The sequence below is a fragment of the Triticum dicoccoides genome, chromosome 1B (assembly GCF_002162155.2).
Source record: "Triticum dicoccoides isolate Atlit2015 ecotype Zavitan chromosome 1B, WEW_v2.0, whole genome shotgun sequence".
NCBI classification, from domain to species: Eukaryota; Viridiplantae; Streptophyta; class Magnoliopsida; order Poales; family Poaceae; genus Triticum; species Triticum dicoccoides.
The window spans coordinates 249232569-249241606 of record NC_041381.1 but is presented as its reverse complement, the minus strand read 5'-3'; positions in this window follow the sequence as shown (position 1 = coordinate 249241606).

Genomic DNA, 9038 nt, shown 5'->3' with positions numbered 1-9038 from the left:
AAGATCTCCAGGTGCAAACACAACATGTTTTCTACCCTTATCTCCAGCAAGTTTATATTTAGCATTCATACGCTCAATGTTTTCCTTAGTTAACTCATGCATTTTTAAAATCAATTCAACTCATTGTTTAGCATCAAAATTAACCTTCTCCGAAGATGGAAGAGGCAACTAATCAATAGGTGCACGAGGTAGGAAACCATACACAACTTCAAAAGGGCACATCTTAGTAGTAGAATGCAATGAACGATTATAAGCAAATTCAATATGAGGCAAGCATTCCTCCCACATTTTTTTATTGTTCTTCAAAACAGCCCTAAGCATAGTAGACAAAGTTCTATTGACTACTTCAGTTTGTCCATTAGTTTGGGGTGACAAGTAGTACTAAAAAGCAGTTTAGTTCCCAACTTAGCCCATAAACATCTCCAAAAGTGGCTAAGAAATTTAGTATCATGATCCGAAATAATAGTATTTGGCACACCATGCAAGCGAATAATTTCACGAAAGAACAAATCAGCAACATTAACAACATCATCGCTTTTATGACATGGTATAAAGTGTGCCATTTTCGAAAATCTATCCATGACAACAAATATGCTATCCCTCCCCTTCTTTGTTCGAGGTAAACCTAAAACAAAGTCCATAGATATATCCTCCCAAGGAACACTAGGTACAGGCAAAGGCATATATAAACCATGAGGATTGAGTCGTGACTTAGCTTTTTGACATGTAGTGCAGCGAGCAATAAAACGCTCAACATCCCATCTCATCTTTGGCCAAAAGAAATATGTAGCAATTTCGTCCTCCGTCTTCTTCACGCCAAAGTGTCCCATTAATCCTCCTCCATGCGCCTCCTGCAACAACAAAAGACGAACGGAGCTAGCTGGAATGCATAGCTTGTTAGCACGGAACACAAATCCATCATTAACGACGAACTTGTTCCACATTCTTCCTTCTTTACAATTCTGCATTACATCTTTAAAATCAGCATCATGCACATATTGATCTTTGATGGTCTCCAAACCAAATATTTTGAAGTCAAGTTGTGAAAGCATAGTATAGCGACGAGACAATGCATCAGCAATAACATTTTTCTTTTCCCTTCTTGTGTTTAATGACATAAGGGAAAGTCTCAATGAATTCAACCCATTTAGCATGTCTACGATTCAGTTTAGCTTGACTTTTAATATGTTTCAAAGATTCATGATCAGAATGTTTAACAAATTCTTTGGGCCATAAATAATGTTGCCATGTTTCTAAAGTCCGAACAAGTGCATATAATTCTTTATCATAAGTAGAATAATTCAGACTAGGCCCACTCAATTTTTCAGAAAAGTATGCAACAGGTTTGCCATCTTGTAATAACACACCTCCTAATCCAATTCCACTAGCATCACATTCAAGCTCAAAAGTCTTATTAAAATCAGGAAGTTGGAGTAAAGGACCATGTGTCGACTTATCTTTCAATACCGTGAAAGGTTCTTCCTGTGCGGTACCCCAAAGAGAAGGCACATCTTTCTTTGTAAGCTCGTTGAGAGGTGCAGCAATGGTGCTGAAATCTCTCACAAAACGCCTATAGAATCCAGCGAGGCCAAGAAAACTCCTCACTTGTGTGACCATTTTAGACTGCGGCCAACTCTCAATAGCTTCAATCTTGGCTTTATCAACTTCAATTCCCTGTGGAGTAACAACATAGCCAAGAAAAGATACTCGGTCGGTGCAAAAGGTGCACTTCCCAAGGTTACCAAACAAACGTGCATCACGTAGAGCAATAAAAACAACACGTAAATGTTCCAAATGTTCTTCCAAAGATCTGCTATAAATCAATATGTCATCAAAGTAAACTACCACAAATCGTCCAATGAAAGCACATAAAACTTTGTTCATTAATCTCATGAAAGTACTAGGTTCATTAGTTAACCCAAAAGGCATGACTAACCACTCATATAATCCAAACTTAGTTTTAAATGTTGTTTTCCATTCATTTCCCAATTTCATACGAATTTGATGGTATCCACTAAGCAAATCAACTTTGGAGAATATTGTAGAGCCGCTCAATTCATCAAGCATATCATCTAGCCTAGGAATAGGATGACGATAACGAATAGTAATATTATTAATGCCTCTACAATCAACACACATACGTGATGTACCATCCTTTTTCGACACTAGAATAATAGGAACAACACAAGGACTAAGGGATTCGCGTATATAACCTTTGTCGAGCAGCTCCTGTACTTGACGCATAATATCCTTCGTCTCCTCTAGATTGGTATGGTATGGTGCACGGTTGGGTAATGATGCACCGGGAATTAAGTCAATCTGATGCTCAATCCCTCGAATGGAAGGTAATCCCGGTGGCACATCTTGTGGAAAGATGTCAGCGAACTCCTGCAAAATGTTAGTGACAGCAGGAGGCAAAGAGGAAGGCACGTCCTCGAATGAAAATAATGTCTCTTTGCACACAAAAGCATAGCAAACAGATTTGCTAAAATCTAGCTCATCAATATCAGATTTAGTGGCAAGTAAACATGCACTTTTCAATTTAATTTCAGAAGCAACACTAGATGGTTTACTATTAGGCTTCATTTGTTGCTCAAATTCTTTTTCCACAATCTGATTTTCACTCTTAATTTTTTCCTGTTTTGCTTTATTAGCTCTATTAATATCATCTTTCAAAATGGAATCAGGAGTCATAGGAAGCAAAGTAATATTTTTATCCTTATGAACAAGAGTATACTGATTGTTTCTACCATGGTGTACAGAATTTTTATCAAATTGCCATGGTCGACCAAGTAATAAGGAACATGCTTGCATAGGTACCACATCGCAATCAACATAATCAGCATATGTAGAGATACTAAAATGCACACGTACAATATGTGTTACCTTAACCTTGCCGCTGTTGTTGAACCATTGGATGTAGTAAGGATGTGGATGTGGTCTTGTGGTGAGAGATAGCTTCTCCACCATCTCCATGCTAGCCAAGTTGTTGCAGCTCCCTCCGTCTATGATGACGCGCACAGAACGTTCCTTCACAACTCCCTTTGTATGGAACAAATTGTGCCTCTGATTTTGCTCAGCTTGTGTGACCTGCACACTCAAAACACGTTGAGCAACTAAACACTTCATACCTGTCAGCGTCTTCAGGAGCCATGTATTGTGTATCATGATCAGAATCATCTCCACCATGTTCTTCACGCGTAATAAGAGTCAAAGTCTCCTCATCATAGTCACTAGCGGACTCATACCCACCATCCTCAGTAGCAATCATCATACGCTGAGATTTGCATTCTCTCGCATAATGACCTCTTCCCTTACAATGACGAAAAATAATATCACTAGTGTGCCCTGTTGATGCCATGGAAGAAGAAGAACTCTGTGCATGCCCGACAGGTGCGCTCTTGGCAGATAATGGTGGTTGTGCCTGCTTTCTTGTATCACGGCTGGAGGTGGCACCTGATGGAGGTGCTGGTGCAGTTGAAGTAGAAGATGCACGCGGTGTCCATGATGAAGGTCGGCCTGCAGAAAAGTTAGTTCGCGCCAATGCGTGTCGATCCTGCACTTCACGTTCAGCTTTACAAGCAAGATGGAATAAATGAGTGATATTAGTATACTCCTTATAGTCTAGAATGGTCTGAATCTCTCTATTTAATCCACCCATAAAACATGCAAGCATAGCTTCATTCTCCTCAACAATACCACATCTAATCATGCCAGTTTGTAATTCCTGATAATATTCTTCTACAGAAATTTTTCCCTTGTCTTAAATGTTGTAATTTTTGAAGCAATTCACGTTGATAATATGGTGGAACCCAACGAGTACAGATAGCAGTTTTCAAAGCAGCCCAAGTAGTTGGAATAGGATATAATCTACAATGTTCAGACCACCATACACATGCAAAACTAGTGAAAGCATAAACAGCAGCAGCAACCCGTCTCTCCTCGGGATATTGTAAACATTAAAACGTTGTTCAGTTTCTAACTCTCAAGTAAGATATATATCAGGAACATATCTACCCTCAAATGGTGGAATATTCAATTTCAGTTTCAGAATATGGTCATTATCTCGTACCTGAGGTGGTGGTGTAGGCCTACCGTTGCAAATATATACCTGAGGTCGACCTACTGCTGGTGGTGCTGGTGGCTGCACGTAGTTCTGATTTTGATCAACCTCATCCTCGTAATAGTCCTCCACCTCTGCAGTAGCAGCAGGAGCTATAGAAGCACCAACAGCAGTAGCAGCGACACTAGAATTTTCTCCTGGCTCAATAGAAACACGCTGTGCTCGCCCTACTGTATCGCGACGTAGAGCTGGTTGCGGGAGACGTTTGAGTAATTCATCAAACTTGGCATCCAACTTGGTGTCAATTGACTTCTCAATATCATCCATCTTCTCCATTGCCTTTCCAAAGCTGACCATCACGTCTTCCACCTGTTGACCCAACATTTGATGAAACTTATCATGAAGCTCCTTGTTCGTCATGTTCTCCCAGTCAATCTCGTCGGCTTGTGTTCCTGCCATAGTTAGCAGCAATAGAAACAAACAAGAATATGATCCTACAGACTACTGGAATATGGCGGTGGTGGGGTGTCACAAATCCGTCAAGCGAATCTCAAATTCTTACCATTTCTTACCCAGCGGCAGGTGGTGATCGGCAACCGTTGTAGTCAAAATTCTCAAAGCTTGGATAGAGTGATTACCAGGGAGAGTCAAACGCACGACGTAGATGTATGTGGATCTGGGAAGGCTTATAATATAGTAGCAAAAAGGGTCAACAATAATCAATTCAGAGATGCAAAGTTGAATAAACGCTCAACGACGGTACTGTGTTGGTCCTAGGCTAGACCGTGCTAGAGATGCGAGCCTAGAACACTAACAAAATCACGGTGCTGCACGTAAACAGGGGAGGAGCACACTCTGAATTTTTGTTCTCTTTTTTTCACCTTTTTGCACTTTTTTTCCTTTTTTTGCTCCGCAACAATTTTTTTCGAAAAAGTCTACCAATGGTCTAGAAACTGCCTAGCCAGAATTTTCCAGACTTAGTTTTTTTTTGAAACTGGATCTATTTTTCTACTGCAGGTAACACAAAAGTTCGGGAGTCCTTCTTTGTCACGACTCGGAGTATGGCGTGATCTGGAAGTCGAAAACAAAGCAACAAATACTGGACTCGGACTATAACTGATGGCGTATATGAATCTGGTGGAAACTCGGACTGGTGGCGGAGTTATGTAGGGCGGTGGAACACGGACTGGTGGCGAATCTGTGATGGAGGTGGACTCGGATTATCGTGATGGCGGTGGATATGTGGTATATGGTTGCGGTGATGACGATGGTGGTAGATGGCAGCGGTGATGACGATGGTGGTATATGGCAGCGGTTATGATGATGGTGGTATATGGCAGCGGTGATGATGATGATGCGGCGGCGACGTGGCAACTTGTGAACAGAACTCAAAACTCTAAAGGACTAGACACTAAGACCAGCAACTAGACAAGACGATGCAACCGCAAATTCAACAACGCAAATACATAAAAGATTATGCAATGGCTCAGACTGGTTCGGATATGATGAACTAACCCTAAATTTTTTGTGGCTTTTTCGTGGACTATAGGTATGAAGAACAAACTCGATCTAAACTACGAAAAACTGTAAAATCTCACCAAGCAACCTGGGAATCTGATACCACTTGATAGAGGCAAAGGTGTCCCGATGTTTTGATGAGATGGTGGCTATCGTTTTCTTTGGGAGTCGACCTTGACGATCCGACTATGAACCTGCGAGACGTCGCGCCTTAGCAATCGCTAAACCAACTTCTGAGGGGTTATTGACCACGCCGGAGCACGATCAACCTGACCACGAGGGTCTATTTCCTGCGAGCAAACGAAGAACAAGCAAGAAACTGAGATTGCAATCTGGATATTGCGAATATAAGAGGAAAACTTTATTAATGAAGGTGGGGTTCTGTGACGTCTTGGTCTGGTCGTTGAACACAAACAAAGTACGCGAAGTTGCAGCTATGGCGAACTTTTAATCTAAACAAACCCAAAGTCTAAACGGTGCCCTAAGGGCTGTATATATGGAGGAAGAGGGGGGGGGGATTTCATGGCCCTTGGTGGAGGGGTCCGAAACCAACCCTATCTCTTGTTTCCCCATACATGCGGACTCTAAAAATAGCCTATACTTATGTATTTCGAAATTACACGGACCTGGCCCAATAAAAAGGTGATGCAACACCTAGAATTGCCTCTCGACAAAATTTATGAAGTGGCATCTTGTATATTTCGTCCAAGGCTTCATGCACTCGTTATGGTGGCTTCAAAGCCCTGAAATCATCACTTGTAACTCCGTTCTTGTTCCCCTTGCGCATGCCATCATCTCCATGCTTGTTCTTGCTCCAATGTTCATCCTTCTCCAAGCTAGGCCCTTCATTTGTAAGCAAAACAAATGTATCCAATTTAGGCAGCATCATATTCTCATGAACATTAGAATCATTACCAAGAAACGAAAGTACCTGGTAATTTAGTTGGCGTGTGCGAGCTCTAGTAATTGGTCCAGTATGTATAGCAGCAGGGGCTGTGGGTGTAACAATGGTATTGATGTCCTCATCAGTTGCTATGCATCACCTAGATAGATCTTTCGTGATCGTAGGAAATTTTTGAAATTACCGCGTTCCCCAACAGCGTGTTGCAGCCACAACTCAAGTGCCCTCCTCACCGGCATCTCATTGGCGAAGAACCTCGGGAACCGGATCCACGAGCGTGGCGGTATTGCCGCCCACACCATGAACCTGCGTGAGCTACCCTCGGCATGAGTTTGCGACCCTGCTGGCCGCTCGACTTCGGCCTGCTCGCTGCTGCCCCAAATTGCGTGGCGGTGGGCATTGCCGTCCTGTGCGCGGGCGTACAAGGGAAGCGGGAAGCCAGGCGAAGGTCGTTCGTACCAAGGCCGGGTCACCCCCTGCCCTGTGCCGGCGTCGCGAGGACGGCTAAACCTCCTCTTCGGCGGAAGCGGTTCAGGCTCCTCCCGAGGGGCCTTTCCCTTCTCTGTCACGGAAAACCTTCTAATTGGCGCCATGGGTGATACGGCAAGACAGAGAAGAAGGAGAAGTGGGCAGCAAGAAGACGGAGATGAGCGAGCGGGCCTCCGCCCCTCTCCCCATTTATAGCCAGAGGGAGGCCAACCGCCGGCCTCCACGATCCCACACAATGATGTTTTTCTCTGCATGCAGCAGCGACTCGTCAGGTCGGATGGTTGCCAAGGTAGCGTGGGGAAGCGGAGACGCCCACGTCCCATCAATCTCCATGCGAGGCCCAAGGCCGCAAGTGGTTAGGGTCGGCGGCGCTCCGCACCTGCCCTTTGGCTTCGCCTAGAAGCCAAGTCCGAGAGCACCTTGGGCCCGGGGGCTACTGTCGGCATTCTGGATATGGGGGTACCCAGACTTGCCTGCCTACGGCCCGCGGTGTGGCTCCATCGACGGCCTAGTACGGCACAACTTCGGCATCGACAACTCAAGACCATCGCGAGGGGCCAAGACTCGCGAGGCGAACGACACCAAGACCTCCAAAGGGATCAGCCTCCTCAGGCTGGCTCTCGAGGAGCGGAGATTTCTATGCAAGGCTCACCTCATGAGGTTCGGGTGACATGAGCCATGACGATCGAGGCCAGGCGGGCGCCAGCAGGCGCAATGTACCAGTTTCCTCTTTGGTGCAAAGGAGGCAAGCAGCATGCGCGGAGTCCCGAGGAAGCAGACAAAGGTTTCCATTCATGTGCAAACAAGACCAGGACTGTCAAGGACTGCAGGACGGAGGTCATCGCCAAGCCCACCGCGGCGTCACGACCAAAGGCTTTTGCAGGCGAAGACCACTTTAGTCAGGATAAGATGTACTAGTTGTCTCCCTTCAAATTTGGCCGTTGTGGGATCCCTTCCCGCCTTCGTTTGGGAAGAGGACCAAGGCCATTATAAATAGGACCTAGCCACCACCATGGGCGAGGGAGGACAAATCAAGTCGACCGCATCCATTCCATCCTCACCAGCTCACTTGGGCTCAAGAACACACCTCCCGAGGTTGTTCTCCACTTACTAGTTCATCCTCAGCCCCTCGGGGCAAATCCACCACAAAGCAGGAGTAGGGTCTTACACCGCAAGGTGTCCTGAACCTGGGTAAACTGTTGTGTCCCCTTTCCTTCGAGTTTGACGCACTAGGCTATGAGATTGGCGAGTAGGCAGACTAAGGAGGTTGAGATCTCCGCACGCACCCCAGAGTTCGAACCTCTCAAGGGTTCGCGAAACCCGAAATCCGACAGTTTCTGGTATGACATCCTTGATGCTACAGGTGGCTTTTCTTCGAAGATTGTATTCTTTTTTAGTATTGTGTTGTAGTAAAGCTTTCTCTTTTGTGTAAAACTGTAACGAACCATGTGCTCTTATTGTTTGGGCGGTAATCTCATGCTGGTTAAACTACTTAATGTGAGAGTGAAATACCAAAGTGGGCAAACTGCCTTGTGTCAGGTTTCAAGGAATATGCAGAATACAGTTCACACACATTGCGCGCGTATATGCAGAATCACTGGTTTTTTCAGTGCACATTACGGAGTAAGACAAGGTTAACGATTGAACAAGAAAATAATGGTGTTTTCTTTGCATACAATAGAAAACTTCAATGATACAAGTACAATGCATTTCATTCCATAGGCTTCAGAGTTCGGACCATCACCCACGAGAACACATGCAAAGTGTTAACATTTTCATTGCAGATCTTGATTAATTTTTCACATGACACAGATGCAGCCTGCGCACACAAAAAGGAAGGCAAAATTCAGATACAAAAAGTACTTTTCTTCTCTTACTCCTTTATGCTTTGGAATCTTCAAGACCATTGCTCTCTGCTGGTTCATGTGAGGCTATCTGCTTTGTTTCTTCCTTATGGGCAATCCTAGTGGTTGTGCTCAGTAATACTTGTTGGTTGCAGTTTGTTTTTGTGTGAATAAACTTCATGGAAGCCTTAAGGAACTTGGAGGGAAAGTGGATTGCACTCCC